The sequence below is a fragment of the Meleagris gallopavo genome, chromosome Z, assembly GCF_000146605.3.
Source record: "Meleagris gallopavo isolate NT-WF06-2002-E0010 breed Aviagen turkey brand Nicholas breeding stock chromosome Z, Turkey_5.1, whole genome shotgun sequence".
Taxonomy (NCBI): Eukaryota; Metazoa; Chordata; class Aves; order Galliformes; family Phasianidae; genus Meleagris; species Meleagris gallopavo.
Window position 1 is genome coordinate 39,569,185 of NC_015041.2, and position 27,509 is coordinate 39,596,693.

At 41.9% G+C, this 27,509-nt stretch overlaps 1 protein-coding gene and 1 long non-coding RNA gene across 5 annotated transcripts in view; one reads left to right on the forward strand and one right to left on the reverse strand.

The window, feature by feature from the left end:
• The window catches only part of LOC109364013, a 28,743-nt gene extending 6,332 nt beyond the window's left edge, over positions 1-22,411 (reverse strand). Inside the window, exon 1 of the long non-coding RNA XR_002109967.2 lies at positions 21,011-22,411. This is a non-coding gene — a long non-coding RNA (uncharacterized LOC109364013). The remainder of the gene's footprint in view (positions 1-21,010) is intronic.
• SECISBP2 (SECIS binding protein 2) overlaps positions 1-27,509 on the forward strand; it is a 189,891-nt gene that overhangs the window by 94,317 nt on the left and 68,065 nt on the right. The window lies entirely within an intron of this gene.

Genomic DNA, 27,509 nt, shown 5'->3' on the forward strand with positions numbered 1-27,509 from the left:
TAACAAGTTCTGTCAAATAATATCATCATCCAACCTTCTCCCCCTACCCACTTGCAGAAAAGTGAAAGAAGCCAAATTAGTTACTAACTTTAAAACAAATAATAAGGTTGTTTGTTCTTGGACTATGCTTTTAGGTAATGTACTACTTAGCATTGTATTTAAGACATTTAATAACAGGAACAAAAGCAACCAAGATTTATTGGTAACTTTCCTCAGCCATTTATTCTTTTCTATAATCTCATTTTACAATATTTTAAGACTTCCAGCTTTGCAACATTATATCTGGAATAATAACTTTACAAATGATAGAGATTTGTACACCTTTCTAAGTCAAGAGATCAACATTTTCAACAGTAAACTATCTGCTAAGGAACTGAAAAAATACTAAAGTCTTAGGACTATTATAACCTAGCAGATAATTTCTACAGTACAAGGTAATATTGAATAGTACAGTTTTTTATTTAATAAAATGGCTAGGAAGTGAAGATCAACATCAAAACATTGGAAATACTTGTACAGACTCTCAAGGAGCAGAGTAATTAATCCCACGAACTATGATGACACAGGAGATTTGCCATCATTAGGGAAAAAAAAAAAAGAGATGGAAGAGAGATCTATTTTCTGGATAAGAAAAGCAAGACTAGCATGTGACCATCGGCTTGGTATCAGAATTTCACCCAATAGCTTCAGATTTTGATGTTACTTAAGAGCTAAGGTAACAAGTTGCTTTCTTTCCACAGACTAATATAACAGTTCAGGTTGGCAGAGAGCCCTGGACCCATCTGGCCCAACTTTTCTCCAGCACAGACACCCAGAGCAGGGTGCTCAGGCAGGTTCTGGAGGTTTTCAAGACAGATCTCACTGCCTCTCTGAGCAACCTGTGCCAGGGCTTTTTCACTTACACGGTTAAAAAGTAATTGCTGATATTCAGTTGCACCTCCAAGGCACTACTGGGTTATATTTTTGTCAGGTTACCTTTTTAACTGAGACAATCTCAAACGCAACTTGTCTCGGGCAAGTGAGGGGAGCACTGAGGAATAGGCAGAATACCAGCTGATGTGGCTCTGGGACAGTATAAGCCAACTGTTTTCCAAAATGTCTGTCTGGTTTTAATCAAGCTGCTACCTTTAACACTTCAGCTGACAACATCTACAAGCATTGGCTTTAGGTACAAGATCCAGAAGCAATGAAAACTGCAGCAGTAGCATGCAAGTCACTCAAGTGTAACGCCACATGAGGGCAGTGACTCACTTAATTGCCGGCTTCTCTAAGTGCTACTATCTTCTCTTATCTTTCTTCTTGCACGCATCTCTGAGAGAGACAGCAAAGATCACGTCTTTTGGCTATGTTGAATGTATTTCTCTATTTTTCCACAAAGGTTTAATCATTACAGCAGCTGTTTGTTTTTTTTTTTTTTTCCATTATGACTCTACCTAGTGCATCATCAAGATGTACCCTGTATCACTACACCTATGCATGCTTTCAAAACATAATATCTACTCAGAAGAGAGAAAGGCTCCACTCAGTCACCTATTTGAAAATCATTTTGAAAAAACTTCGTTTTTGCTGTTTAGTTACATACACATCTTGGAAAAATTCCATCTAAATTTCAAAAATGTCTCATTCATAAAGACATATTCCTTTACGTCTGCTCTTACTTGCCACTTCAGTAGAAGTTTTCCATATTAAGTCCTCCAAGCTCACGTAGCATAATTAAAAATGTTCTCTTTGTATATTTTTGCGTATTTAACTGGGAGACATTTCAAGCTAATGCAAAGGAAAAGTCTTAGTACACATTTATTTCATACATTATGCTTACCTGGCATTACACCATTTACTTCTCAATTTCCAGATAACTTCTAGCACACTGCAGATGTAATTTATAAACAGCAATTATAACACAATATGAATTACAACATAAGTACACTGAAAGAACATCAGCAAAAGGTAGTGTAGAGGGAACTCCTCATACTGCACACAATAATTGAAAGCCTTCACAAGAAATCCCACATGAACTAAAAATTAAAAATAAAAATAAAATCATAGCAGGCCAGGAAGGCTATAAAATTAAATTAATGGGAAGGTAAACTTCAGCCTCAAGATACTGTGTGTTCTACCTGCAAACCAGACCTCAAAAAACTTTCTCTTGAAACACGAAAACAAAATCTGAAGCTGTCTGGGGATAGTCTGGAGCAAAAAGAGAGCGGCAGTGGACGGTGTTTTGCCTACAGATGCAACATGACTTGAACTCATCATTGCTGGTACAACACATCACTGTCCATTATCATTATTATTCAGTATTATCATTCAGTACAGCATTTGCACTATTACTGCAGGTTGAGGGGTTACTGAACTGCGTGTTAAAAGAACACAGTAGCGGAAGTTTGGCTAACAGAACCCACCCCTATGGAAATGGCTCACAAACCTGGAAGCCAGCAGCATGCGCTGGCACAGCATAAGGATTTCTTCTTTCATTTCAGGTTTCCCCTGGCAGCATTTCCCTCCTCGACTGAAAATCTGCAACCCAGAGGCTAGTATAGACACACTACTGATATGTCCTTCAAGGTACCACCCAACAGCATACCAAATCTCAAGCCTTTTTAGTTGCCACAATCCCTGCAGGAAATAATGCATTCATGCCACAATAGCCAAACAGCTGGATTGGTCTGTATCCAGATAACTAGCCTCCCTTCTTTCCTACTTCTTAGAATATCTTGTCTGCTTCTATCACCCACAAATCTAATGCAGGAACAGAAGATCCTATAATAACAGCTATATAATCCTGAGCTTATAACTATAGCTTCCCAAATCAAAGAAACAGGTATAACTTGAAGAACCTCAAGAAGAAATAATATGCTTCCTCAGTATAACATCCGAACTTCAAGCAAACATGGCCCTTCAAGATCCTGTCCCTCCACCACATTTCGAGACAAGAAAATTTGTATTTACCTGATAAATATAATTACTATAATTACTTATAACAACATGTATCAGTATATATTATATGTTATATACAATAATATTACTAAAGTAAAATAATTACTGATAAAGAACATTTTAGGAAGGTACAGATTTTTAATTGGCTGGTGCCTTTAAAGTTTAAAGCAATACTTAGTACCAAAGGAGAGCACTTAAAAGGTATGAAGGTTACACACTTGTTTTATGTTGGTCATTCAGACAAATCTAAGCAACAACTTGAGAATTCTAAAAATTTTCCTCTAGCTGAAGCGTCAAAATGTAGGCTCAGGTAGCCTACAAAGCTTATTTACGTGATCAAAACAGTATCATCACTTCAAGTCCCAGGATCTTTAGATCTCATTTTGCATCCAGTCATACTGCAGCCTTCCCAGAGCCATGAACTCTCCCTTGCTTGCTGCCCCATCCGGCTCAGGAGGGTAACACAGCAGGCCAATACCATCAGCATGTGTTAACTGGGAACACCACGATGCAGAGCTCACACCCCTCATGCTGCCCCAGCAATGAGGAACTTAATTCCAAACATGTGTGGTGCTTTTAAAAATGATGGTAGGTTTCACAGCAGCTCTTCTGGATTTTATTTCACGCTGAGGCAATGGTCAGAAGAACAATAGCTGCTTTGTTTGTACAGTAAAACAATGTGATACTGCTCAGATCACTCTGAATCACCAAATTGTGAAGTTTTACTGCACTATGTGAAATAGCTAGACTACCAACCCAAACCATAAAGCATCAGATCCTAGAGATTTCCCTCTTCTATTTACCCATTTCCCCCTTGCATTCACTCTCTCAAAATAGATGTCAGCTCCTTCATTAACTACATTTCATTAACAAGAAAAGCATGCAGCCAGCTGATACAAACAGCAGCACTGCACTCCTACGGCTTTTGGCATGGAGACCACTGCCATGCTGTGGGCACCTCACTGCCCCTCACCACTCCTCTCTCTGCAGCCTGCTCCCCTGATGCCCAGATAGCCCCCGCAGCCACCAATATGGGGATCTGGGAGAGCACAGGCTGGGAGGGCTGGGCACAGGTGTCCAACAGCCCAGGGGTGGCAGTAGACAGGGGTGAGCAGAAACTCCTATCAGCCTCCAGTACAAAGCAGAAAGGAAAGCTAATTACAAGATGAAGAAGACATACAGGAGCAAAGGGAGAATGCTTTGTACTCAGTGCATTAATGATCCCTAGAAAGGACGCACTGTTCAAGGAGCACGGTCTCCACACCGTGATAGAGTACAAGGAGACAATGACAGGAGAAAGACACCAAAAACAGCATAAGTTGGACTGTTCCTCCAGCTGCTGCAGCCCCACAGGTGGCCCCACATCACAGCCACCCCTTCTAACCCATCTACAGCCAATCCAGCCCTCAGCCCTGCAGCCCATGGAATCTCCTAGAGTACCCTCCTCTTCACATGGCCTCATCTGCTGCCCACTCATTCACGTCCTGCAGAAACCTTCTTGACTGATTTCAACAAACAAACAAGCTAATTAAGCACTTAGACCCTGACCACAATAATGAAATAGTCCAAAAAAAAAATAATATATATATATATATATATGCATGTATATATCTGCTAATACTGCAAGGCAATCTTCTCAAAATGTTTAAAAATTTCCCTCTCCTTTTTGTTTGTTTGTTTTTTTCTGTTCCCTACTAAGAAAAAGAATCGATGTCTATAAAACATAACAGCAACCTCTCACTATTTAATACATTTTTGTTCCTGTGCAAAACAGAACTTTCAAAAACTGATTATTCTGATGTCTTCTAAAAGGCAGATTTGTTCCTTGTTTGCTAATGCTGCAAAGCAAAATGCAAAATACATCCTATCGATTATGGATCTGGAGGGAGTGAGTTGTTGTTTAATCAAGTAAGCTTTGGTGATGCTGATAAGCAAAGTACATTTAAAAATAAGCACAAATGGAAAAGCATTTACTAGTTATGCAACAGATATGCTGTCTTAGCAAAACCTAAAAGCATTAGCATGATTTAATAGCAATAACGTGAAAAACTAGTAGTACATTCTAGAGCGCAACCACAACTGAAGACTTTTTTCCCTTCATTTGTTCTTGTAATATCAGCATGACTATTCTTTGAAAACCATACTGATATTCAGCTGCTAGTTATTTATATAAACACAGATTGTTCTGTATATGCCAATATTGATCATTTCAAAGTCTGATGTCTTTGAAACATGTCTCAAGATACAAACTAAAATGTTGCTCATTGGCAGCATACACAAAGGGACAACCTGTACACAATTTACACAATGTAAGTATCAAAGAGTTAGGCATTATTCTTTTGTTGTTATTTTTTCTTATCCTAACTATATGGCAATAGAAACCATACAATATCTGAACACAACACACCAACAAAAAAGAAGGTTCCCAGGTGGTCCCATGATAGCAGCACTGAGGTCTGTGGGTGTTTCTGTTCACAGAGACTATACCACAACATGCGCAAGTATTCTGAAGCAAGTATTTCTGAAGGAAAGGTGTTGAATTCAGGCTCTGACAGAAATTAAGACAACTTGTTAGAGAAAAGCACATTTAAACGTAAGACCATTTACAATTAATCTCCATACAGGGAAAGTGACTCACAGTTGGATTGAAAAACTCAATCTGCTGAGTAATTCAAACAGCTTCATTGTTAGCTGTGATGGAATTAAATCAGTCAATCAACAGTGACAAAACTGTATAAACCTCTCAGATTTGGAGCCTGTACCACTAAACTTTACAAAACTGAAGCAATTGCTTTCTGCTGTTAATTATTCCTTTTTGTAACAATTTAGTTGAGAAGGAGACCTTTATCCTTTAAATAAGCTTTCAACTTCTGCTGAATAACCAAAAATTAATTTCTTACCTTCAACCCAGGCTGCATGGCTGTTCTCACAGCTCTGTCACAAAGACAGTAGGAAATGGTTGCTTTGAGCCGTAGGCAATGGCTTGGATTTTGTCATCAAGTAATGAGTCTGTCACAAAAATAATGACCACACAGCAGCAGCCTACTGGATATCAGTCCGTTCTCTGCTTGAAACTAGATTTTGGATCAATAGTAAAACAAACCAAACAGCCAAACTAAAAACCCCACAATACTGCCCAAAGAAGAGCAGCAAGAATTAAAACCGTCAGTGTTGGTCTCACTAACCAGACAGCAGGACACATATTAGCAATAAACAATCTTTTAAGCATATGTTAAAAGACAGACTATGAAACAGAACATTCAGCTGCACACACAGTCAGCCAACAGCCTTGAATACTTCACCATGCCAATGGTGAAAGCTTTCTAACAAGAGATCCCAAGACACAGAAAAATCAAAATAAATGCTCTGTGTTCCGTAAGCTCCCCCTCTTTCCCTGGCCCGGCTCTCCCTCCTTCTCCCCCAGGGCCCTGGTTGTTGGTTAGCATCTCTCTGGCTGGAAATAATTGCCTGCCTCCAAAAAGCATCTGGGATAGTGTTCACCCCTTAATCAGCAGAAAGACTGCTAAGCGACACAAGGCACTGCCACCTCCTCCCCAGAGTAATCGCACTGTCTCCGCAAGGCAGTACTTGTGCCATCCAGAATTAAAGTGAATTCAGATGTGTCGCTCTGCCCTAATGAGAACCATTTCCCTGCACAGCCCCCCTCCACAGGCCCACTTCACACCACTATACCAGCTGCCTATTAGGACGTTTCTTATCAATACAGCTACTGCCAAGGGTCAATTAGCCCAGCTGGCATACTGATCTCAGGGAAAATCAATCTGTAGAGATAAACTAGGCTTGTGGTATACCTCAGTACATACATGCCAGCATTAATCAACTGTGTTATCTCTAATTTTTTTTTTTTTTTAATTACAGTATAAGCATGGTAACACACCATAGTATGCATTACTATAAATTTGCAAGTCCTCATGCCCTGGCAGAGGCAGGATTCCAATGAAACTACCCTAAATTTACAAATCATGGATGAATTTACAACAAAGGACACTTAAGCAGCTCTCTGCAGAAACAATTTAGAAAATAAAATTAGATATCTACTTCTCAGTAAACTGGGGGGGAGAGAGAGAAAAACCAATGCTTGTAGGATTTAATCAGTACACTTGCTGCAGGTATGCCAAGAAATAGACTGTATGAATCCAAGTAGCACCAGTCTCAGCAGCTGCTGTAGCTTCATTCTAGGATGTAATGTCAGCATCTAAAAAACTGCAAAGCCATGTTCCTTCAAAATGGTCACTTCTTTTTTCTGCACAGTTGGAAGATAAAAATCTGAACATGATGTTCAACATCCTCACTCTAAAAGAAGCACCAAAATCATCTTTTCTGGCAAGACGTGACATGCTTAAACCCAGTAATTGTTCCCTTTCATCCATGACTAATAATTTCTCATCGCGTGGTTTGTGAGACTGAGAGGAGGCCTCATGGTGGCTGCAGTTCCTCACAGGGAGGGAGGGGCAGCTCTGAGCTCTGCTCTCTGTGACAACGACAGAGTTCAAGGGAACAGCACAGAGCATCATCAGCGGAGGACCAGATTGAGAGTTACAGAAAAGGTTCTTCACCAGAGGGTGGTGGGCATGGGATAGGTTCCTCATGACAATGGGCACAGCCCCAAGTGCTAGAGCTCAAGGAGCATCTTGACAGCATTCTCAGACATAGGGTTTGAATTTTCGGTGGTCCTGTATGAAGCCAGAAGTCCTTCAGGGTCCCTTCAAGCTCAGGATATTCTATGACAGTCAGTTTTCTGTCCTTCGCATCAGTAGCCTTCTTAACACACTAAGAGCCAGAGCCCCTTTTCTACGCCATGCCTTTCACATCCATGTTTGCAGCACGATTTAGAGGAAAGACATAAGAGCTGACTGACATGATGTAGCCAGACCAGATAGCTCACCTTTAACCTGCTACAGCTCCACTGCTGCTCCTCCTGTAGGGCTTACCTGCTTCTTGGTTCAAAACTTGCCACAAACTTCCTCCAGAAGGGACTGTCTTTCCCACGTGTTTTCATCTATAAACACTCCATGGCCATTAAATGCTAACAGAGCACAACAGCTGTTCTGCTGCAGTAAAACAATCAATCACGACTGAATCTGATGGCTTCGGATAGTTACAGGAAATTGAAATCATTAGTTAAGGAAATGACAAACCATCCTTTCTCAGCCTTCAGAACTCTCCTCTGCACAAAAAGAACTACTTAATGGTTATATTACTGTTAGATCAATGGAATGGAAATTTCAAGTTTTGTAGAACCTCATCCATGGCCTCTCAGAGATTGCAGCAAACCTCAGCTTGTTGTTACATGAAAATTTTAACAGCTGATGTTTCTGTCAATTGGAGAAGATTAAACTACTGTTAGTCCAACCCATGTTAAAGACACACAGAAACCTTTAAGACTCTTCAAAAAACATCTGAAAAACAAGTGAGAGTGCACTTGGGTACTGAAAGTAATGAATTTTGAAAAGAGAAGAAGACATCCTTGCTCTCGGAGATCAGAAATAAAAAGTTTGACACGAAACAGAGGAAAACCCCATAAGAGTTTTCCTATGCCAAGCCCAGACCCACCGCTGCTATGCAGACACACTGTGCCTCTCACCATCTGGCACACACCCTGCTGCTGGGTCAATGCGACAAGCCTGGACAGCGCATGCCAATATGGGTGGCTATCTGCCGTACACAATTTTCAAGCAGCAAATGGATATGTAGATTTTTGTTGGACAGTACAGCATTAGGAATGCAAAGCAATAGCAATCCCTACATGCAATTCTGCTTTGTTCTAGGCATTAGAAATACTACTTTACTATCTAATTTACATGTCCTAGTAGCTGAAAGTGAAGTACCTACTTTGCTTACACATGTAAATTTCCAAACAGTTTGCTACTAAATTTGGATTAAAACAATTTCAAAGCAGTTTAATATTAAAGTTTAGATCTAAAGTGGTTTTAATTCTAACAAGGCCTGAATCCTAAGTCCTCTTGGATATAATTATCTTTATGAGTATCAGATCCTCTTTTTATCAACTGCTTTGAAAAAGAGGAAGTGAAACATAAAGAATTAAAAATAAATCGTATTTTAGCTACCACTTTTTTTTTCTTTGAATGAGCAGAAGTAATCATCTGACTTTATCACAATTTTCACTTTCACATTCTTATACTTGAGACAATCCAGGAAAGAATAAAGCGGTTTGTTCCAATACATACAGTACCTACCTGACCCATTTTTGATTCACAGCAGTACCAATAGTTCCACTGATACATTTTCAAAAATTGATTGGTAAAAAGAAATGCAGCAGCCTAAAACTCTCTATTTTTTCTTTGTGAATGTTGACTGCAATGATGCCTACTGATATCAATATCATAGCAATAAAACATTATTCTCACTTCTAAAGAGAATTCTAATGTATGCCAGTGTTAAAAAGAGAGGCCTGTGAAATGCTGATGAGTTTACTGTCAGCACCTGATTAATTTTAAATCCACCTAAAGGTATACCCCTGCAAAGGAAGGAAACTTCACAGGTGTTATTGTTTAAACAATTAACATAATCATAATGCCTGGATAATTAAATACAACATCTGAGTATCAATACCATATTTGCAATTCTGAACAATTCTGCCTCAAGTGTACATATTTGTTCCTGTTGAGCTCCAAGGATCTGCATGCTTCTATCACCAAGATTTTCCAAACATCATATTTCACACAAATTCAGAGATGCAGCAGCACCTTTCTAATTTCATGTGCACTTTCAGATTATGAAAAATTCAAGGGGATAAAGTTGTGCACATATAATATGAAACAAGCTCAAGACGCTTCAAACTGTTGGACAACTCAGTTCCCCATTTCCACAACTTTCTGTCTGGTTTTGAGGAAATGTCAAATAAACAATATCACTAGGAGCTTACTTGTCATTGTTCTCCATGCAAGGAAACAATTTACAGATGCAAACACTTTCAAAGCTGTGCACACTCAAGATGGTGCTTTCAAATCTTATGAAGTTGGATTTCAAGAGTCTAAAATACCAATTAAAATCTTAGCTGTGAATGTTACAGAAGCAAACTAGCGAACAGTTAATTAAACATAGCTGAACACCAGGAAAAAGCATCACGGTATGCATATTTTCTTAATTGCTACTGAGTAAAGTCAGGCACAAAAATATGGTTAGTAATTAGCATTTCTTTCCTCAAGCTTTTGTTTTTTGGTGATTAAGCACTACAACAAAATTACCTCAGAAATCACAAGTCTGTGATTCCAGCTTTTACTGAAAGCATTCTTTAATCACAACACAAATGACTACCCCCTTCAGAGGTGTAACTGGATACAGTCATGGAGTCTTTTATTCAGATGGAAAGGTAACTCGATCTGACACTTGCTTGAGCCTTAAATGCAATTGTTTAACTAGTTAAAAACAACAGTTGTCAAAACAACACCTCAGAAACTGAGAAAAAGCTCAGCAAAAGAAATCCAGAGATTTCGCATTCAGATGGGTTTTATTTTGTCAGTAACTAAATTCTGGGACTCATTTTCCAGTTAACTTACACTAGAGCCTTCCTCCTTGTAGAGCAGAGATTCCACTTGGCTGGTCCCAGGGGTCCTGTCAGACAGCACTTCCCTGGAGTACTGATCATGTGAAGCTCCAACCGAGCTTTCCCTGCCTCACCTGCACAGCAGTCAAGTCTCTGGCTGGGGATCAAGCCCCATGATTCCTAAGGAAAGCAATGGACATGAACCTCAGGGAACAGCAGCTTTGCTCTGTTGAGTCTTGCTTTCCCCACCATGAGCAGAGTGACCCCATGCAGGAACTCATGTGGTGCACAGCTGGAACACCAAACCTGTAGTTATGTTACTGCTGAACAAGCTGTCACCTCATCACATCTCACCACTACAAATCTTATGCATCAGCAGCACTTTAAGGCTTGTCCACCCAGTACATTTTAAGCCAAACATCTATAGAGACCCTGAACCAGCAACACTTATACATGAGGGAGGAACTCCTTAATGCCATTCTGGATGGGGTTTTGGGTATTTCAGTCTGGAGATGTCCTGCCCGTGGCAGGGAGTTGGACTAGGTAATCTGTACAGTCCATTCCAACTCAAGCTACTATGTGGTTCTGTCATTCTATGATCTAGCTCTGTCCAGTCTGCAACTAGAACACTCACCATATCAATACAAGAAGACACTCAGAAAATACTCAAGCACTGTAAACCTAGTATCCTTCAGCACAGCCCTTCGTCAGACTCTGGAGGATGCTCTTGCATGAACCAGCAGTGTCATTCAGCACAGCTCTTCAATCCACCCCCTCCTCCACACATCAGCCATAGTCATTCTCCTCCCCATAACACCAACACTTCTCCTGAGGGGAAACAGCATAAAGAGTAAGCAGGAACTTTTACAAGAAGCCACGTGAGCTGCAGAACGATGTAAAATGACGATAATGGTGTAAGATGATGTGTAAAACTGCAAATGAATAGTTACTGTAAAGGTAGGAAGGAAAAAAATAGAAGAAGAAAGTAAGACAAGGCTGCCCAAGGAGGTGGTTGAGTCACTACCACTGGAGCTGTTGAACATTTAGATGCTGAACTAAGGGGACATGATTTAGTAGGGAAATATTAGTGGTAGGACACTCAGAATAGATGATCTTGGAGGTCTTCTCCAATCTTGGTGATTCTATGATTCTAAGGCAAAAAATAAATAAATAAAATTACTGTGAAGCACACATCATCATCTAAGTCTGTACAACAAAAAACAGAGCTGAGTCCTCTTATGACTAGTAACATCCATACTCTCACAGTCCTAGTAAATGAGCAGTTCAATTATAAAATATGCACTAGATCACACACATTTTCATATACTATAAAAGGAAGCATAAGAAATGCAAAGTAACATATGGTACCAAACTGTTGACACTAGTACATACACATTTCAACACATGGGAACCCTTTGGCTGTTTCCTGAGATAGAGCTGCACAGGTTTCATTCTCTGAATACTCAGAAAGACAACTGACTAACTCTAAATCCATCCTCTGATTCACTAGAGTGGTGGGAAACGTCATAACTGTCAATAATCTGTCTGATGTATGGTCTTGACATCATAGAATTGCTCAGGTTGGAAAAGACCTTCAGGATCATCAAGTCCAACCACAACTTAGCCATACTACCTTAACAACCCTCTGCTAAATCACATCCCTGAGCAGCACATCCAAACGGTTTTTAAACACAACCAAGGATGGTGACTCAGCCACCTCTCTGGGAAGCCTATTCCAGTGCTTAACAACCCTTTCAGTTTTTCCTCATACCAACCTAAACCTTCCCTGGTGCAACTTGAGGCCATTTCCCCTCATTCTATCACCTGTCACCAGTGAGAAGAGACCAACCCTGCTCTCGCTGCAATCACCTTTCAGGTATTTGAAGAGAGCAATAAGGTCTTCCCTCAGCCTCCTCTTCTGCAAACTAAACAGCCCCAGTTCCTTCAGATACTCCTCATACGGCATATTCTCCAAGCCCTTCAGCATCCTTGTTGCCCTTCTTTGGACTTGCTCCAACACCTCGCTATCCTTTCTGTACTGAGGTGCCCAAAACTGCCCCACCAGTGCCAAGTACGGGGCAGAATTACTTTCCTAGTCCTGCTTACTACAGCATTCCTGATACAAGCCAGGATGCCATTGGCCTTCTTGGGCACCCTGCTGGCTCATATTAAGCCCACTGTCCATCAGTACACCAAGGTCCCTTTCTATCAGGCAGCTTTCCAGCCATTCCTCCCCAAGCCTGAAGGGCTGCCTGGGGTTGTTGTGACCAAAATGCAGGATCCAACACGTGGCTCTGCTGAAACTCATACAGTTTGGTCTATCAATCCAGTCTATCCAGGTCCCTCTGTAGTGCCTTTCTCTCCTCAGGCAGATCAATACTCATTCCCAGCTTGGTGTCGTCTGCAAACTTACTGAGGGTGCACTCAATCCTGCTGTCAAGATCATTAATAAAGATGTTAAATAGAAGCAGCCCCAGTACCAAGCCCTGGGGGACACCACTCATGACCAGCTGCCAACTGGATTTAACTCCATTGACCACAAATCTTTGGGGACAGCCATCCAGCCAGTGTTTCACCCAGAGGAGTGTATGCCCAGCATGCTCTGTGTATGCTGCTGTCTTTCAAAAGCAGATTTAGATCCCAAAACGTATGCTGAAGGCAACATGTTATCAAAAATCGTTTTTCTCTAATTACATAGCACAGCCAGAGGTACTTCCTCGTATCAGAACTCTTATGTAGTGTCTATTAACTTTCCACAGTAACCAAACAGGTTTTTCAATAATAAAAGCCTTCTTAAAGACTTCTTGTTCTAGGGACAAAGAACAGCACTAATGCTTCTCCATGGTCCCAAGAGAAGCAGCATAGCCTTATAAATCTGGAAAAAGCAGTTATCTGTAGCTGTTAAATTCTATGTTTCGGCACCCTTATCCATCCCCATCCATTGTTCCCATCCCCTACCCATCAGCAACTACCAGGCTTACCAGTGTCTATAAAACTCTGCCTGCTAAACATAAAAAGGTGATGTGACATGGGAGAAAAATTCAGCAGAGTCCTAGCAGAATAGCTCACTAGGTCTGTGATGTTCAGTCACTGCACCAGTCACCACCTTTATCTTCCCATATCATCACTATGGACTAGTCTGAAGCAAAACCAAATATCAGTGGCCCAAAGCAAAGGCACAGAAGAAATAAGAGCTTTTCTACATCCCTCTTCAGAGCTCCCATTTGGCTAGTCCTGAAATCAAGGCATAGCTTTCAATACCATGACTCTGGAGTCCGCTAACATATTCAGTATTTCTTCCATCTTCCCAGGAACGCATGAAAAACAGAGGCAGGTGAGAGGCAAGAAAGATTAAAAAGAAAACAGAAAAATATAACAAATTATTCCAGCAGTCAGAAACCTCCAGAAAACAATGTGCTGCACAGAAGCACTACACATGAGAACACCTGACCTACATGAAGAGTACTGCTGCTCCAGCATGGCTGTGGAGCACAAAATATCTGAAGAACATGTAAGTGGGGTAAGGAAGGAGGTGCACCAGGCGTTCAAATGCCCTTCCTTCTGCACAGCGCATATGCTGTTAGCCAGCCACCCTTCCTGCAGTCACAGCTAGCTCTCCCCTCTAGCACAAGGCTTTTGTGCATCACTGCAATCACTGCACAACTTCAGAGATTGTAATTTATGATCTATTTCATATTCCTTCCCTTTAGAACTCAGTTTATTCAACATAAAAATAGCGGTTTTCCTCAAACCTTTACCAGAACACAAATCTCCCTGCATAAGGGACTTCAAGTACAATTTTCATGCAAATTACAACATAAATAAACAGTAACTAAATTGGTGGAATTATGTCAGCTCAGCTATGATCAAAGTCAAACTGCTATCTTCAGAACATGATGCTTGCCCCAAAATGTCATCTCGAGGCCCATCAAATGGGGAAAGGGCAGCTGCACTCCATATAAAACCTTCACACTCCAAGGAATGTAAATAAGGGATATCGTTGAAACAAAAGTTTTAACAATAGTTAGTTAAAAGCTTTACGTTCGTAATGTTTAAAAGGTTCTCCCCTTTCTGTATCTTTAATCATAGGTTATAAATGTTTAAATGACGGCTGTCACCATGGATACGCGCAGTCCAGGCTCTCTCTGCGAGAACCTCAAAGCCTCATCACCACTGAGAGTTACACGATGGGGTCACGTTAATACCTCGGACTCCCAGAGCCATTTGTTGCGCAGAAATCAGTTCACCTCCTGCCGGCAAACATTAACTGCTACTGCTGACCCAGCGTCCTCCTGTATTCACCCCTTCCCCAAGGTGCCCTGACCCACCCCCTGCACCACTGCTTCTGGGCAGCACGCAGATCCCCAGCGCACACAACACTCACTGCAAACCCCAGCCTATCAGACACCTATCACCTGGACAAAAGCATTGTTCCATAATGTACTAAAAAACTATTGCTAACACTACTGCAATACAGCACATTTCCATCCTATTCTCCTATGATGAAGGCATAGCTATGAAAAAAAAACAAAGGCAAACATGCAGTGACAGGAACAGAACTCATATAAAAGCCAAAAAGTAAATTAAAGAACAGAAGACGGCTCTGAATAATGGTTACTGTTTTTCTCTGGCAACTGTCAGTACTAAAGCAGGAAAGAAAAGTTCAAAACCTTTGGGGAGGGAGGAGGAGAGAAAAAGAAATCAACCATTTGAAAATATTTACATACTGATATCTTCATACTGCAAGCAAACACTAATTCAAGCTTTAAATATAGATATTTAATTCACATACTGTTTATTATGAGTCAGATTTAATTCATACAACCTCACCAATTAAATGATGAATTCCTCAGACACATAAATACGTGTGAATCAAAATACACTGTTACTTCTTTTGAGCGTTTGGAAAAAATATATATTTCAGTAGCATTAACTCCTGGTTGAAAATACCTATTCAAATATCTTCAACAGCTAATATGCTGTAAATGTGTATATATGGATAGGGTTTTCTTCATTACTGTTTAATTCTTTTGGGAGATAGAATTGCACAGAGGAAACCTCTTACGCCTGTCTTACATATTTATCACAGAATCCCTCAAAACGAATTCCTGTGCAAAGGAAGTGAAATGAAAAGGCCGTTACGTGCCTCACTAACCTAGCAGATAATCAGGATGACCTTTCAAAGCAGTTTATCAATTCCAGTGACACCGAAACTAAAACTGCAGTCAGATTCAACTGAAGAGTGAATTTATCTCAGTAGGGGTAAGCATCTGGACTTGCAGTAGCAGATTTTTAACAACTCTAATAATTTCAAAGAGAGAATGCCTATCACCAAAATAAGACCAGATTTTAACAGGAAAAATAATATAATTCACACTCCTGATCAAAGGACAGATACTTTTCAGTGACTAATTTTTTTTTTAAACCACTTTTTATCAATGGCGTTAATTTTCTTTACACTCGCAGCTGTAATGGGCAATTCATTTTCTGACAGATGAATCCTTCAGGTAGAGTAGGTCTGAAGGACAAATAAGGAATGTGATCTGTGTATGCATACATTCGCATACTTAACAAACCCTTCATAATCACACAACTGCTGACTCAAAACCAGAATGCATAATATTTTGCCTCAGTCATTTTATGCCTTTTTTGATTAAAAAACAAACAAAACAACAAACAAGTGTGTGAGAGAAGGGATCTTCACCAGCACAACATCACTCCAGCAACTTCCACATCTATAATGGTACACCAGAGCATCTCCGATCCACCATCTCAGTGTTACTGCAATGCTTCAGGGAAGACAGGATGTCTACAGCTGCACAGATCCCGTGCGGGGTGGGAGCCACCCACAGCTAACTCCTGCCTGCAGCAGCCCCTCCATCTTTAGATGCTCTGCAGACACTCCTTGCTGCACCCAAATTAAACACAGACTTAGACAGAAATGTCTCACCACCCAGAATACAATGTCTGGCAACAATTACAGAGGCTACTAAAGAAATCCAAGCTGGGGCTTACAGAAAAGCACAGTAAATGCCATACTAGATTAAGCTGGAAAAAGGCTCAATGTCCAAAAGCATGCCTGCACTCCCATCCCTCTCCCAGCCATATCACCTGCACACAGAGAGGAACTTCCCCTGCCACAATCCATACCCTTCTGGCATCTAAGTGAGCAGGCCCAAGGGGAATCCAGAAAACTCATCTGGCCTTACCATGTGCTCTGCTCGTCTGAATGACTGGGGCCTTGTTTCTCACATGTGATCCAATACATAGTTTCTGAATTGCACACAGGCTCCTACAGATAAGGTAAGGATATGGAAGGGTACCTTAAAAATATGGCACTGACAGGTGTTCTCATCATTCCGGATTAAGTAATCAGAGGTCCCAAGAACTGAGCAGTGCTATCCATGTGCACTCCTGGCACAGGTTTATTCTTCCCGCGACTGTGAGTTACAACAACATGGTGGACAGAATTGAGTCCCCAAACTCCTGAGCCCTTTTATAGATCTCCAACAGGATAAAACAATTCTAAGCTCTGCAAGAAGCCAGCTCCTCCTGAAGCACTTTAAACCTGGGGGCTTTGCTACTACAAATCTGTGCAAACCCAAGCACAGTCTGTGGACCTGGTTCAAGGCAAAGTCATGGGATGCTTCTTTATAAAAAGAAGTGTGTATGGCTCCTAGATCTGCTGCCTACACCCCATATTGTTCTTGCAGTAACAGCCAACTGTAATACATTATCTCTCCCAATGCAAATGAGAACAAAGACATGCTAAAAAAAAAAGTTACTCTCCATTTTTCAGCATGTTCTTTTGTATAGACAATGACAAAGTTCATAGAGTATCATTTGTTTATGAAAAAAATAAATGAACTAGGCACAACTAAGCACGCATATATTTATATATATATATATATATGATTGCTTTATAAATATACATATTTTTATATATTTTTTTATATTTATTTATTTATTTATAAAGCAATCATTTGAGGCAAGAATAATGCCTGCTTTATATCAAGGGAAGGAGGAAGGACTCAAAAAAAGTGCAGCTAAAGCCTGCCTCTGGAAACTACTCCCAAACAAAGCAGGAACTGTAATCACTTTTCATGCTCTCTCATCCTACCCTGTTAACCATGCAGTGGGCAGTGACACAGGGACAGGCAGGCTTCTTCTCACCTTGCAGCACCACTGCAGCCCTAGCATGGAACCTGGGGTTTGCTAAGGCACTGCTTTCCTGCCCACAGTCTGCCAACCCCACATATTTCCCAGTCACCTCCATGAACATGCTCCACCAATAAGGCATCTGCTAGGTAAGCACAGAGGTGTGTAGGGGCACACCGATGGCGAGCCATCACCTTGCTCCCCACCAACCCATAACACATTACAGGGCTGAGAGCCAAACAGACCACCCATCCTTGCTGAGAGGCCACACTGGTTCTGCAACACAACGTTCAATCCTCTTTAGCCTCCTTCATATACAGGCTAATACTAATTTTTTAAGAGGATCAATGCAGAAAATGCCTACTGGATAATGAGTTCAGTGCTGCACATGAACAGAGGGAAAGGAAACATGGAAGAGGAGGTAGACAGCAAGATGCAAGATTCTGTATCATTAACAAACTTGAGCAAAACTCAATGCATGAGCCTCTTCATTTATTGTCCTCAGAACAGTTTATTGCATCCTCACAGCTACAATTCAAGTTTCCATTAATTTGCCACCTGTTTTGTTTCCCTGTATGTACTGTAAGCCTGCTGTTTCATGCTTTAACACTCTTATTGTCAGTATCCTCAGAACCACAGCACTGCCAACACACTTCTCTCACCATCCCCTCATTTAAAAAAAAAAAAAAAAAGCTAACAGGATCAAAACAACTTCCTATTTATGTATTCATGCCATTTACATAAGTCTGGTCCTGCTCTCAGCTCTGCCTGCTGCACTTCACAGGGCAGGAGAGCCCTCTGCATGGAAGCCACAGCAGCATCCCTGGGCCTCACAAGGCTCTGTGCATGTTGATGCCAACAGGCAGCTCTTCATCTACCCATCCCTGAGCACTGGACCTAGTGAAACCAGCAGGACTTTCCCACGCTTCTTAGTGAACATCCACCTGTCTGCCTAGACACACTTGATCATCATCAGAGAAACAGACAGGGGGAAAGCAGAGAGGCAGAGCTCCAGAGAGAACCAGATACAGCAGCCAGAGGTGCCATAAGCTCCATACATACCTCCAGATACCCAAATGCACATTCCCTTTCAGTTAACTAAGGACAACACACAGCATCAGGCACAACAACAAAGAGCAGCTACAAAGCATGCAACAACACTGCATCAGGAAGGATCTCAACCTTGTAACTGCCAGCAAAGAAATTTACCTGCTAAAATAAAATAAGACTCTCATCCATGACCACTGATGGGAAATGTTTTATTTTCTTAAAAACTAGAAAATCCCTCTTCCAGCATCAGTGGCATGAGATCCTATTTTTCTTGAAGACAGTAAGAAACTCAAAGAAAACATCTGGAGAGTTCAGAAATAATACAAAACTTGGGAGCCTTCCTGTCATAGTTACTGCCTGTGAAGATCCCACCTCTGGAAGACATCCTTAGAAGCAGAGCAAAGTGCCACTATTTACCCTTGCAAAATAGATGGCAGAAGGAAAAACTGAATCCAAGTATAGCAGTTCAGGTACACACCTGAGATAGACCTGCTCCAACTGCAGCTCCACATGGGATAGCCAAGCAACCTGGTTGTGTAGCCATGGGGCTGCAGACTTCCCCACAGTTCCCTTTATATCCGCAGAGGGCCATGCAGAGCCACCACACCACCGTCATGTGGCAGCCATGACGAAGCAGAAGGCACCATATTTCCCCTTCATCCTCATGGGACCCATATCATAGAATTACAGAATATCCTAAGTTGGAAGGGACCCATAAGGATCATCAAGTCCAACTTCAGAGAGGACTAGCCATGAAAAATAGAAAGCCCAGCTGTCTGGAAGTATAAAGCCACAATGTTTGGTGTCACACAGTTGCAGCCATGCAGTCCTACTGACAGAAGGTTTAAGACAGTAGCTGTTTACTCTGGGGGAGGAAAGAGTACTGAATCATAACACCAGCAGAGAAGGCAGCACAGCACATGAAAGGCCTTCTACAAACACAGCTCTACCTACATCGTCCAGAACAGCTATGAGACTGTTTCCCAGCCTTGAAACAATTCTCATTCTCAACAAACAGTGATCTCAAATGCTTAATTCACTGTGGAAGGAGCAGTCACTGTCGTCACCAGCTATAATGCCTTCTGTTTCTTTCTCAAGAAAAAAAAAAAAGGAAAAAAACTAGAGCAGCCTCATTTCAATGGGAGTGAGGGCACAGTGCATTCACCAGCCCCTCTACAGCTCCCTGAGCACTGCAAGGTGTGCAGAGAGATGGCTTTCCAGAAGCAGTCCCACTGGAGACAGACCTTACCCGCATGTGCAGAACCAGTTCCCTCCTCACAGCCAGTGTACATGCAGGAACCTGCTTCCTCGCTGCTCACCCCCTGTTAGCAGAACAGAGCCAACTGCACAACACCTGTGCTGTCTAAAAAATGCCCCTGAATATGATGGATCTGACTGCCGCACTGATATCCAGAGCCCACCAGAAATGATGGGGTGCAAGAGCTCAGAGATGGCTGTTGAGCTAAAAGCATCTGCAGAAACAAAAACAAGTTATAATGGAAGGCAGGAACATCATTCTGCCTCAGACCAGAAGCACATATAGAAAAAGCCTTCCAAGCCACAAAACAGCTGCCAAGCTCCTGCTCTCCTGGCAGCTGCCACAGAGCAGAAACAAGGGCATCACAGGGCCTGCTCCATCTCTCACACTCAGAACTCTGTGCTGCAGGTCTTCATACACTCAAAAACGTGTCCTGCCCAAAAGCCCATGGCCCTACAGCTCCACTTAAAACCAGCACTATAGTGATATACAGACAGGAAGTCCTGATGTCACTGTACCCATCTCCTGCACACTCAGCACGTCGGTTCAAACCTGATTTGAACTCCCCTGACAGCTGAGAAATGGAGCAACACGTAAGAGCCGTTCACGCACATGCGGCCGGTTCCCACGGCCAGCACCGCGCGTAATAAGGAGCGAGCTGCTGATCCGTAGGCCCCTCCGCCGGGCCGGCACGCGGCAGGGGTGGGAGGGGGCAACCCTGCAGACTCGGCCGCGCCTCGATCCCCGGGTCCTCAGCGCCGCTGCAGCAGCAGGTGCAGCGCCTGCCCGCAGGCCCACAAGCGGGGCAGACGGCCACGGCCCGTGACCGCTCCCAACCTTCCCAGCCCCACGCCTGCAAGCGTCCCGTCGTGCTCCGGGAACGCTCCGCAGGTACCGTGGCGTCGCGATCCCGCCCGCCGCCAGGCCGAGACACGCACCTTGGAGGCGCAGGGCCGCGGGGAGAGGAGAAGCGAAGCGCGGCGCAGCCCGGCGGTGGTGCGGTCGCTCTGCTCCGGCCCCTGCCTGCGACACTGCCTCCCCCTCCCCGAGCCCGTCCCTCAGCCCGACCGCGCACCTACCTGCGGCGGAAAGGTACCTCACCCGGCCCCCGCCCGCCTTGGCGCCTCCTCCTAGGAACCGTCCTCCCGCTCCGGGTGGGGACGGGGCGGGACGGGGATGAGCCGGGGAGAATGGGGGAGGAGAAGGGGGAGGGAGGAGGAGGAGAAGGGGGAGGGCCGTGCGCCGCGTGGAATGAAGTTGGGGTCGCCCTTCGCTATGGCGGGTGGAGCTGCAGCTTCCCCTGCTGTATGTGTTTGAGAAACACCATCAGAATGGTGTGACTCAGGAAATGCAGTCTCTTAAAAGCACAGGACTGTGATGGTAATCTCCGAGAAAGAAAGTTTTTATGAACGGCAAGACCCGGCCGTTGAGGTATTTCGAGGCTGTTAACAGAGTCATGATCATTGCGTGCCTTACACAGCAAAAGCCACTTCCTCTCACTGTCTCATTGCCTTCCCCGGGTGGTTCTACTTGGGCCCTGGGCTGTCGTCACACCAACATCCAGCACAGCCACATTGAATGGTGGTCTAGTGAAGCCAAGCAAACAACAAAGTAACTTGACACTCTGGTGAGTTATATCAAACAGATATTCCTTTTACTACAGTGCTGGGTTCGTGGGTATCACTCCACCAACACGCACACGGAGAAAAGCAGCAACTACATACTTAAAGGCCTAACGTATATTTATTCATTACGTTCCAAGGACATGGGCATAAATTTCAAGAAATAACTAACTTCTCTGGTGGCTGTGGGATGAAGGATGAAGTCATTCTCACTGTAAGTTTCCAACCGTTAAAGGGGGCAGGAGTAGCCCAAACTAGTTCCCACTGATGTTATGTTGAGCTGAGGCATCTGTTTTGCCATCATATCTTCAACAACAGGACATCTATTCTACTTTCTTACCTTCACTTGACAATAAGCTCCACAGCCTCCTCTGCATTCCGTTTTTGAGCTTACATTTATACAAGCCTCCATCCTTCAGTTTATAGCTGCTCAAGTTATGCAAATGGCTGTTCTCACAATATGGAAGAGCTGTTCTCGTGATTCAGTCCCTCCTTTTCAATATCCTACGCAGATTCTTTTGCCTGCCGTACCCCATTGTCTATTCTTGAAGTATTCAACTGTTTCCACCTGGTGGTTCATCAATGTCTTCCAGCTGGCATAATTGTCTAGGCCTTTCCAACAGCACAGAGAGAGCACTGTACAAGTATGCAAGTTAATACTACAAAGATAATTAGTATTATTATCATGCTACAAACAGTTGCTTTAGCCAAGTAAATTTAGAGACCCATTAATTCCATGTGTCTGTAAACCCAAATAAAGTATCATTCTGGGCCACTTGATGTAACAGGCTGCTCTTTTCCCACGTTGCTTGTATATCCATTTCTACCTCTTTTTCTTTATCGATATAGGAAAAACAACTAGAATTAATTAGTGCACATATAAGTCCTTTTGCTGGTAATAGATTTAGGGCTTGTCGGTTCTGTATCACTATCTTACTTAGGGATTAAACTTCTACTTGCAGATTTTCTAGGGCTTTTGCAGTTGCATTCTCTCTTTGTTCCATGGTGGCCAAAATATTGACAATCACCTTCTCCAATTCGCTAAGCTCGAGAGAGGGAATATACGACCTCACAAAACTTTGGAAAGCTGTTGGTCTTTCAATTAATGGATTCCTAACACTTCTCTTCCAATGGATCACCTGGAAAATTTTTGACATATACCTAATCCCCTGGATTAATATAATGGATTGGATGATCCAGTCCCCTGGCTTGAGTCCGAGGCCTGACCCTTATTCATAGGGTTATCTGTTGTTTAAGTAGGTGGTTCATCTTCTCTGCCTGACTGCTTGCTTAGGACCTATTAGGGATATGTAGTTGCCAATTGATTCTGAGGAGCTTCCTAATGTGTTGTTATACCTGTTTACAAAAATGAGTACCCTTATCCTTTGATATCATGTCAGGCACCCCAAGCCTAGGCATTATTTCTTTCAATAATATCTGTGAAACCTCCCTTGCCTTATCTGTTCTTTGAGGAAAGGCTTCTTGCCAACCTTAAGAAGGGTCTGTGAGCACCAGTAGGTACCAATAACCCCCTTTTCTAGAAAATTCTGATCTATTTACCATTGTTGACCTAGAAGGTTCCCTTTCTCAATTGGCCCCACCTGCACCCACTTCCTGGTACTAGGATTGTGCAATTACTGTGTTCAAATACTTATAAAGTGTCTATCCCCCCAGTGTGTTATACTATGTTCCGTTAGAATCAATTGCCATAAGATACTAAGGAGGACAACAGTGCATCCATCTGAGTATGCACCCATCTGTCAGCTTGCTCTCTTCCATTCTAAATCATTGATTAGATTCCTATCCTCTCTAGAATATTTCACAGATTCTGACACAGCAAGCAGAAATCTGAAGCTTAACGTCTGGAATTAAAGTCAGTTCACCAATTTCTTTCCGTTCAGCCGACTCTTTTACCACCTGACCTACCATCTTGTTTCCAATTTCCTGTACAGTGTTACCTTTCTGATGTCTTCTACAATGTATAACGGCCATGCTCTTTGGTAGATTTACATCATACTGAATTTGTTTTCCTTGTGTGTCAGCAATCTTCACTCTTTCCAGACAGTACTTTGACTGTTTACCACCCCAAATGCAAACTTAAAATCTGTCTATGTATTTAAGACTTTTGTCAAGGCAGTTATTTCAGCCTTTTGGGTGAAAGTTCCCACAGGAATGATTTTGCTTTGATTACCTTGTCAGTAGTAGCTACTGCATAACTTGCCTTACAGTTTCTTTGTCTCCAGAACTGCTTCTGTCAATGAATCCAGGAATCCTCAGCATTTTCCAATGTTTCCTACTTAGGTCTGGCCAATTGGCATAGATAGTCCCCAAGCAGTCACACACTGCTGGCTCAGAGGCAGCTTTGTGTCAGTGTTCTGGGCGTTTGGCAAATTGCTTCCTTCCATTTTGTTCCAAGTTCTCAATTGGGCTTTCTGTTGAGAAATTTGATAACCATTCAAACCAAGAAAATTCAGCACATTCGCAGTCCGTTCTACACAGTCCTCTTTTGTTACTGAGGCATCCATGTACTGCAGTAAAATTCTACTTTGGATGGAGGAACCCAAAACTTGGGCTCACAATCTGACTGGTTCTCAAAAATCGTTGGGCTGTGATTACAACCCTAGATAACACTGTCCAGCTTAACTGAGTCTTTTCTCCCCATAAGGAGGTTTTCCTACTCAAAGGAGACTTTTGTTGGCAAAACCAGGCAGAAAAAGCCGTTCTTCAAATCCAGAATGGTAAACCCCACCTACTCGTTCCTTAACTTGGTTAATGAAGTGTATGGATTTGCCATCACTAGGTGTATATCTTCAACAATTCTACTAATTGCCCTCAAATCTTGTACCAAACTATAGCTCTTGCCATCCAGTTTTCTACTGACAAGATTGGGGTGTTGTATTTGGGTTCACATTCAATTAATAATCCAAACTCCAGAAAGTTATCTATTATTTCTTTTATCCTTCTACAGTCTAGTATCCTCAAAGGGCACTACTTTACCCTGATTGGGCTGGCTCCTGTTTTTAACTTAATTTCTATTGGGGCTGCATTTTTGGCTCTGCCAGATATCCCTGATGCCCACATTCTCCTCTGGGCTGGCTGCAGGTATTGATACAGCAGTGAAACCTTCCTAGTAGGTAAGGCTAAGCAACTCCTGAGGGACATAGCTATGACATGATATTCCAAGGGAAGAAACAATGTTTCTTAACTTATTTTGCATTGTACAAATTCCAGGAGTTCTTAGAATACATGAGGAAAATCACAGGAGTTTGCCAGGCATTCCCGGGGAGCTTATAGTTTGTATGACCTGCCCAAAGCTCAGAGCAGCATCAAGGAGCCAGAGTGAAATCCAGCAGCCAGGCAGAAAGCCCATTGCTTTTGCTGTGCATACCTAGACTAGATCTCACCACTTTTATAAATCATACAATTCATTGTATAGCATGGTTTTCAGTCTCCAGTCTCAGTAAAACTTACAGTGTTTTGATACTTCTCGCAGATCGAAGGGCTGGAGGGAGAATAAGGACTGGTGTCTGGACTTTGTGCAAATAAGAGTATTTCAGTAGGGTTCAGGGTCTCCTTTCAAGTCAGCTGCATTACCTACAGTATTAAGACATTGAAAATGCTGTAGCAATTAGAAGCACAAAGCAAGTAACAAAAATGGCACCACTGAAAATTCCCATCAGTTCCTGTTACAAGTAACATCTTTCACAGTTTTTGAAAATGAATAGCCTTCAGACATGCTGTATTCAGTCTGGGAGGTTTTCCAGAGGTCTGTAACATTGGTCTGGTTTGTATGTGAACTGGTAGAGTAGGGCTAAAGTAATTTATCCTCACAGTTATTATAACTGGATTTGTTTTGCTAAAAATGATCATCATTCTTCAAATAATACATACTGCTGCAATGGGATCAGTAGTGAGTAACTATTGAGGAATGTCCACAGCAACTTTATAACTGGCATTCCAAATATATGCATGAAACATACTTCTTAAAGACTCCATTATAAGTATAATAATCTTCAAAAGAACATATAATATATGCAATGAAATAATAATATGTAATGAGTGCCTCAAACTCAAACACAGTATACCTAATTCTGAAATCACATTCAGGGGCATATGCACAGGGGCATTCAAAACCTGGGTAAACTGTATCAAAGCTGTGCTGGGGGAAAAAAAAAAAGAAAAAAAAGAAAAAAAAAAGAAAAAAAAAGCTATTAAGGAGAAGTTAAAGAGAGCTTTAGCAACAGACTACTCTTTAAGTCTTTAATTAACCTTAGGAAGAAACAAGTTGCAGAGCAGGAGAAAAGCAAGGTATGAAGGCAGACTGGAGCTGTCCAGGAAGCTAGGTCTGAAGCTGGGACAGAGAAATTCAAGAGTGTATGAGTAAACAGGTGATAGGTATTTAGTCAGGACAGGGACAGGGAAGTTTGCAGACCAAGATATAATGCACTGAATAGGTCAGCAGCAGAAGAAATAGCCATACAAAAGGCACTCAGAAGCACACAAAGACTGTCTAGTACATTCATGCTGCTTAATACTAACACTATTAAACTAATGGTGATACAGGAGTAAAATTATTTGCAGAATAGGAAAATATCTTTGTCATAGTGAGGAGGGTGATACACAAGAACTTGATTTATGCAAGATTATAGAGTAAGTCAGTAAAGATCCATAGACAGATAAAACCTTGACCTTCTACATCTGTATCTTCCCCATCAGGCAAAGAAAATGCACCACCATTCACTTTTGCAATTACAGAGGCAGTGGAACTAAATTATAATAGTCAAGGGGCATTATCTTCTGACACTGTGCATTGTTGTTTTTTGTTTAGTTGGTTTTTTGGTTTTGGTTGTTGGGTTTTTTTTTGCTGTTGCTGTTTTGGTCTAAACACTTCCTGTGTCATTATGGATAAACACAGCAATTATGTTTAAAGTTTAAGGTTTAAAAACTATCTCTGTATTTACCATGTGTCTTCTTGTATGTCTAAGACAGAAGGAGAGGGGGGGAAATATGTGCTGCACAGGCATCTGCAGTTAGATTGTGTGCTGCAGAGGAAGCGCGTGATTGGACGGCATGGGTGAGGAAGGTGTCATTGTCCTCTTTTCATGAGTATAGTGGCCAAGAGTACAGACCACAGGGAATAATTTCTTTTTTCATCTCTTTACTTCCTAATCTGCAAGAATCAAATCTCTTTACTTCCTAATCTGGTGGAGCTATGCTGTCAGTGTCCAGCCAAAGGGTAGTCTCCTTGAAGTCTGCCTGCAAAAGCCTGCAAAGTTTGCTGAAGGGATGGGGGATAGACTGATTTTAGCAAAAGGCTCCGAAGATTATAGGAATTCTCCTTGCTCTGATTCTGTGTAAAAGTCCCTAATTTATGAGGAGCACTGACTAGCAAGATGTAATACCAACATGCTTTGCTCACAGACAAAACAGCAACAGCTAAAACAAATAATAGTTTTCATGTATCAGTGTTCAAACTTTGAACCTTTAGTTCTTACTTAAGCAGCTAGTTCAGCCAAGTTACAATTAGGGGTAGAAAAGGAAGATTCTCACCTTAAGTGGTGACTGTGGCATTGAAAGAAGCAAGATCAACATGAGTGCTCAGTGGGTGTGATAAATGGATGATAAAAGGCACTTTATCCTCTATACACAGTGGAAAAAGTGCATGGGCTTGCAGGAGGAGGCATGATGTGTTTATTAATGAAAAAAACAATATAGAAGGTGTTAGCAGTGCCTATTAAACTATGGGTGTGGCTCAACTGTGCTAGTCATGAAGAAGTATGATGCTGGAGAAATAACAAAGACTTCATTTTTAGCACACGAAGAGCAAATATAAGGTATGACAGCAGTGGATCAAGGTGCTTGTAGATTTTACACAGTTTTCAGTATTCTTGCACAAGACGATTTTTATTACCTGCATTATTAATAATATTTTATGATTTGTTTATATTTTTCACAA